The following is a 6,000-nucleotide window of genomic DNA, read 5'->3' as shown; positions in this document are numbered from 1 at the left end:
TCATTTTCATTTTTTTTCTAGCATATTGTCTCTTTAATAAAATGCATGACATCAGTTGGAAAAATGTGTCCCACTTTACCTAAACTCTTCCCCTCCCCCTAACCTCCCTTTCTTCCCTTCCCTCCACTCCACTCCACCCCACCCCCATATTCTGCATTACCTTGTATTTTATGTATCCCTTAGGACTTTAAGACTGACATATGCAAATGACTTCTGTTCTCATTGGCTTCCCTGCAATGTGCCTTAATTGGAAAGCAGTTTGGACTGAAACTGAAACACTACTTATAGCTTCAGTATGAATGGGCGGGGCTAAACTGCTGTACGCTAAATAGTCAGACATACATAAATTCTTCATTTTTATGGTGTATTTCTGTGATGCCCCCCCTTTCCAAAAAAACAAAACAAGACAAAAAAAAAAACAAAACAAACATGCAAATTTTTTGCCCTTTAGTTTCCATGTATGGACTTCCCATGTTTACAGACTCCATCAAACTTTTTTAAATGTGTGTTTACATTATACAAAAAAAATATATAAAAAATGCAATTTCATTTGGAATCGATAAAGTGTTGTCTTATATTGGCCCTTTAAAATAATTGCAAGGGTTAGTATTTACATAATGTCTTTAAAAAATGTGTCCCACTTTACCTGAACGTTTTTCCATCCCCTCCTCTTTTCCCCACCCCCATTCCTTGTATTTCCTGTACCCCTTAAAACTTAAGAGACTGTGCCTTTAAGACTGATATATGCTCCTCTGCAGTGTGCCTCAATCAGAGGCATTCTGGACTGAAACACTGCTTATGACTTCAGTGTGAACGGGCGCGGCTGAACTGCTGTATGCTGAATAGTCAGATATATGCAAATGCATCATTTTTTGTGACATCACACCCCTCCCAAAACAACACAAGCGGGCCGTTTTTGCCTTTTAGTTTCTATGGAGGGACAGTATGGACTTGACAGTGTTTACACACTTCATCAAATGCTTATGTTTATGTTTTTTTTTATTATATTGTCCCTTTAAGACAATTGCATGGGTTAATACTTACATAATGGCTTTGAAATGTGTCCCACTTCACCAGAACTTTTTGCATCCCTCTCCATCCTCTTCTCCACCACCCCCATATCCTGCATTTCCTTGTATTCCCTGTGTCCCTTAGAACTTAAGGGACTGTGCCTATATATATATATATATATATATATATATATATATATATATATATATATATATATATATATATGTGTGTGTGTGTGTGTGTGTGTGTAAACAACCTCTGTTCTCATTGGCTCCTCTGCAGTGTGCCTCAATCAGAGGCATTCTGGACTGCAACACTGCTTATAACTTCAGTGTGGACGGGCGCGGCTGAACTGCTGTATGCTTAATAGTCAGATATACGTCAAATTTACAGATTATTTGACATATTTCTGGACTGTTTCACCACTTAGTTTCCATGTATAAATGGCACTGACTTGCTGTCTGTAGGTTTTTAAACTTTATCAGTGTTTACAGACTTCATCTGTTTAATGTGTTTATCCCAGTGAACGAGTCCTCCAGTTTAAGGGTGCGTTTCCGTATTGACATAACGGCTGAAAAAAGTGTCCCATTTTACCTGAACTCACCCTATTCCCTCGCTTTTCTCCTTCCCCCTCCCTCCTTCCTCCCTCCGTCCCTCCCTCCCTCCTCTCCACCACCACCACCACCTCCTTCCCACCCTACCGGAATGACGAGCGCAGCGCGTGCTTAGCAGAGCCCTCGCTCGCTCGCTCGCTCGCGCAGCTCGTTGCCGGCCCGTTGTAGGCATGCTCAGCTCCAGTCCCTTGCAGTGGCAGCCGCCCGCTCGCTCGCTCGCGGCAGCAGCAGCAGCAGCAGCAGCAGCGACGCCGCGGCGCACGCGAAGCGCCACTGGCCGCGCGCGCAGCACAACGAGGCAGCAGGTAAGGTGGAGCGCGAGCCGGGGAGCCGCGGAGCCGCGGAGCCGCAGCCCCGGCCTGCACGCGCACGGCTTCTATTTCTCTTTTCGTGTTTATATATATATGTGTGTGTGTGTGTGTGTGTGCTTCTGTTTTTCCGTCCTTCGTACTAGGGAGCGGTGGTGTGTGTTAGGATGTGTTTGCTTCTCAAGACATACACAGCAGCACACATATACATAGCACGCATAGGCTGCACGCGCACTCGCTCGCACACGCTCGCTCTCGCACGCGCGCGCGCGCGCGCAAACGCAGACCCCGGCAGCGAGGCATCTGCATCTGCAGATTTTTTTCCCGTGTCGAAAACGGGGAGGGGGGGGGGCTTTAACTTGCAAACTGAGGAGGGGTTGTTAGGAGGGAGGGGGCAGAAAAAATAAGCCTTACAGTTTCGTCCGCGTGCAGTTCGAGCGTTTAGGCGTCTAGGCCAAGTACGTGTTTATGCTCGCGGTGGTCGACGTGGGCAATATTGCAAAAAAACAGAGAGAGAGAGAGTGAGAGACATAGAGAGAGTGAGGGAGAGAGAGAGAGAAAGTGATGATTGGCTGGCGCGCGAGCCGTCCGTTTGCTGACATTTTTCTACCACCCCCCCCCAACAACCCCACCAACCAATCCCACCACCACCTTGCTTCCTTGCTTGCTTGCTTGCTTTTTTTGGCCCCTGCTGCACCTGCGGCGTGGTTACGGTACGTGCTAGGCGCATCGCTCACTTAGCCCAAGCCCCAATATGCGTGTGTGTGTGTGTGTGAGAGAGAGAGAGCGCGCGCGCGCGCGTGTGTGTGAGCGGCCTATTTTAATGTAGGTGCACCGTAGCCCACTGCAGCAGAGCGGAGCAGCAGCAGCGTAGGTCATAGCATGCTCCGTACGCACCTTTCCGCCCCCCCCCCCCTTCTGTAAGCCTGTGTGTGTGTGTGGCGCAGTGGAGGGGCTTCTCTGAGCGAAAACGAGCAAGCAGAGGTGGAAATTTCACGGGAGTGCAGATTTCGAGGGGTGTGTATGGAGGAAGGGTAAGGGGTGGGGGGCTTAAGGCGCGTGCATCTGCGCGCGTTCATGTTTTTTTTTCTATCTTATTTTGGGTGTTCCTCCCTGCCTGCAAAGTTGCTGTTATGGCGACGCGCCGTTCTCGTGCGTTTGGAAAGCTGAAGTGACGCTGGAAAAGGGTGTTAGTGGTGTGTGTATGTGTGTGTTTTACCCCCCTCCTCCCTCCCATCTCGTTGGCATGCGCTCACCTGCTCGTGCTGACAAGAAAAAGCTACCTGGTGGCACTCTGCACTGGGGCCTTCTCTGTAGAAACTGTGTGTGTGCGTGTGTGTGTGTGTGTGTGTGTGTGTGTGTTAAAACGAATGCCTGGGCAGCTGTTGCCATGTTGCCAACTGGCCATATGCAGTTTTGCACACTCAAGCTAAAACATCATTGAGAGTCTTGTCGAGAAGCTCCGGAGGGTGACCACTGCCCAGTCCAGTGCAGCTAGTCCACTCATTTCGTCTCCTCATCCCCGCACCTTTAAAGTTCTCGCTCAGAGCGTCCGAATCAGAGTCCAACCAAGTTTTAGCAGAGCAGGCGAGCCTGCAGACAAATCGCTGCACATATCGCATGCGAGGCAGGGCTTAAGCAGCCTGTTATGCATCAGCTCAGTAGTAGTGAGCGATTAACAGCCGCGGGTGACCAAAGTCAGTTTTTGTCAGGGAAGACGAGCTCCGGACCCCCATCCGCTCAGCCGAGATCGAAGCGTCTGCTTCTCCGGTCGGTGCTGCTGTTGCACTCTCATATTCCATCAAGATGAGGCAGCAACACCCCTTTTTCTACCTAGCAACACCGATGTGATAGCATTGACAGCAGCTGTCATGGTCATATCACACTTGGACGATGCCCGTCTCTTCCCTCTGACTGTTACCACTAAGCAGGGAGCACTGCAGACCGTTGGGCCGGCGTTCGTCAGCCAGATGTGGTGGGCTCCCTAGCCAAAATGTGTAAACAAGTAGGGGACTGCATCTGTACTGGGCCTAGCAGCTTGGTGGTTCATGCAGTACATGTTTATATATATATATATATATATATATATATATATATATATATATATATATATATATGAAAATTTTAATATTATTAAATATTATTAATAATTAACATATAATATATATTGACTTCATTTTAAGAATTGCAGTGAATGTGCATCTATGCTTGCCATTAACAGTCACATTATGGCGTATTAGGTAAGATAAAGGTGAGGTAAGATCAGGTAAAGTGAGAACCCCCCCCTCCCCCCCCATTCGACTCAAACATGACCCTTTATAATATTAATGTAATCACTGCTGATATCTGTTTGATATGCTTATTTGTGGTTGATATTTGATGTTATTGTGATAAATTACATCACAGTACTCTTTCTGAGCAAGTTGTGGATATGATCAGTACTTCTAACACCGACCAACTGCATTTGCCATTAACAAAGAGAGCTCAACTGGTCCTGGCTAATTGGATTTTGTGAAATATTATGAAATATTAAATAAAAATGATTTAAATAAAAAATAATATTTTTGATGTTTCTCCAGGCTCGTAAGAAAAAGTAAATTTCGTAATACATCGTTAATTGTGAAAATATCTTGTAAGTATCGTGATCTAATACTTGTGCCCCCCCCCCACTTTAAAGTATTATGAATTAAAAGTATTATGATATGAACTACTACTAACTTACTGAATGCTATCAGCTTCTTTTTTATGTTAATGCTTATTCACACTCCAAAAAATAACACAATTATCGGATGGACTTAATTGATTAATGCCACACGTTTCCATTCAGTCACATAGAGTAGAGTCAGCAAACACAGGCTTTGTTAGCTCAGCATAAAATGCAGCTGCTGATGAAACAAAGCTGAAACCTTTCAGTGCTATTGACGTTGCTTCCGTTAAATGGGATTTTTTTTGGGGGGTGAAAATATATTAATGTAATTTATTAAAATGTGCTTTGTTCATTTCTGTCCATTTTACACAAAACAGTTGCTTAAAACTGTAGAATATGTTTATTTAATGTTGACAGACTTTCCGTCCCTAAGTTAGACAATCCCGCTGGTTCATTTGGTTGTCTGGTTGAGTGCTGATATCAGTGTTGTGTAAATTGCTGCAGGACTAGTTGTGTTTCATGTAGTTGTGATCAGCGGTTTAATTAACTTTGCTAAGGGCTGGTAACACTGAAATAATGAAGCATTAATAAGTAGGCCTGGGCAATATAATGATATATTTCATCGTTTTGTGATAAATTTTGATACTGTGATGAACAGTGTGCTTTTCTAAGCATATCGAGGACACCGCCAGGGCTTAAAGAACACCGATCAACGGCAAGTTTCATTACAAACAGTAATTAGTCTGATTTAACCCCTTAACTCTCCAAAGCTCATTACACACTACAGTGTATTACTCAGTAACTACAGGGACTTCTGTCCAGACTGGTGGAGCTATTCTCTGGTAATAGTAGTTTGTAATAACACTTTCAGGCCCGCCGGCGGGAGATAGACTGTTTAAGGGTTTATCTGGATAAAGTGCAGCAGATTCTTTTAAATTGTAGTTTTTAAGAATCTGACTCTACTGATTAATGCCTTTAAATATTGTGATACAATATTTTTACCATATTGCCCATCCCTATAAATAAGCCTTTTATGACAACTGAAATATACATATATAAACATTCATAACACTTAGCATAAATTGCATAAATTGCAACACTGTAACACTTTCTAAAGTGACATGATTTTTTACAAAGTTGACAAAAGCAGCCTTTACTGCTTTACTGACAGCTGACACTTCTTGGAATATGCCTTTGTGAGTGTCTAGGAAGGTTTATGTCAGTTGTCATAAAATGCTAATGCAGTTGCCATTTAGCTTTATGAATGTTAGCAGTTATTAATTATTTATGTTTGTGTATATGAGGATATTTGTTAAATTTATTTTGATTTTTTTGGGGGGGTTAAAGCCTAAGCTTGCAAATGCTCAAACTAGTTTGAACATCGTTTACTATACAGTCCAATCACCCATATACACTGATC

At 43.9% G+C, this 6,000-nt stretch overlaps 1 protein-coding gene across 1 annotated transcript in view; it reads left to right on the top strand.

The window, feature by feature from the left end:
• The first annotated feature begins 1,842 nt into the window (after nucleotides 1-1,842).
• The window catches only part of jcadb (junctional cadherin 5 associated b), a 30,954-nt gene continuing 26,796 nt past the window's right edge, over nucleotides 1,843-6,000 (top strand). The window contains exon 1 of the mRNA XM_072668575.1: nucleotides 1,843-1,930. The gene's annotated coding sequence lies outside the window, so the exon portion shown is untranslated. The remainder of the gene's footprint in view (nucleotides 1,931-6,000) is intronic.

This window comes from Salminus brasiliensis, chromosome 23 (assembly GCF_030463535.1).
Source record: "Salminus brasiliensis chromosome 23, fSalBra1.hap2, whole genome shotgun sequence".
Lineage (NCBI taxonomy): Eukaryota > Metazoa > Chordata > Actinopteri > Characiformes > Bryconidae > Salminus > Salminus brasiliensis.
This window is presented reverse-complemented; position numbering and strand designations above follow the sequence as displayed.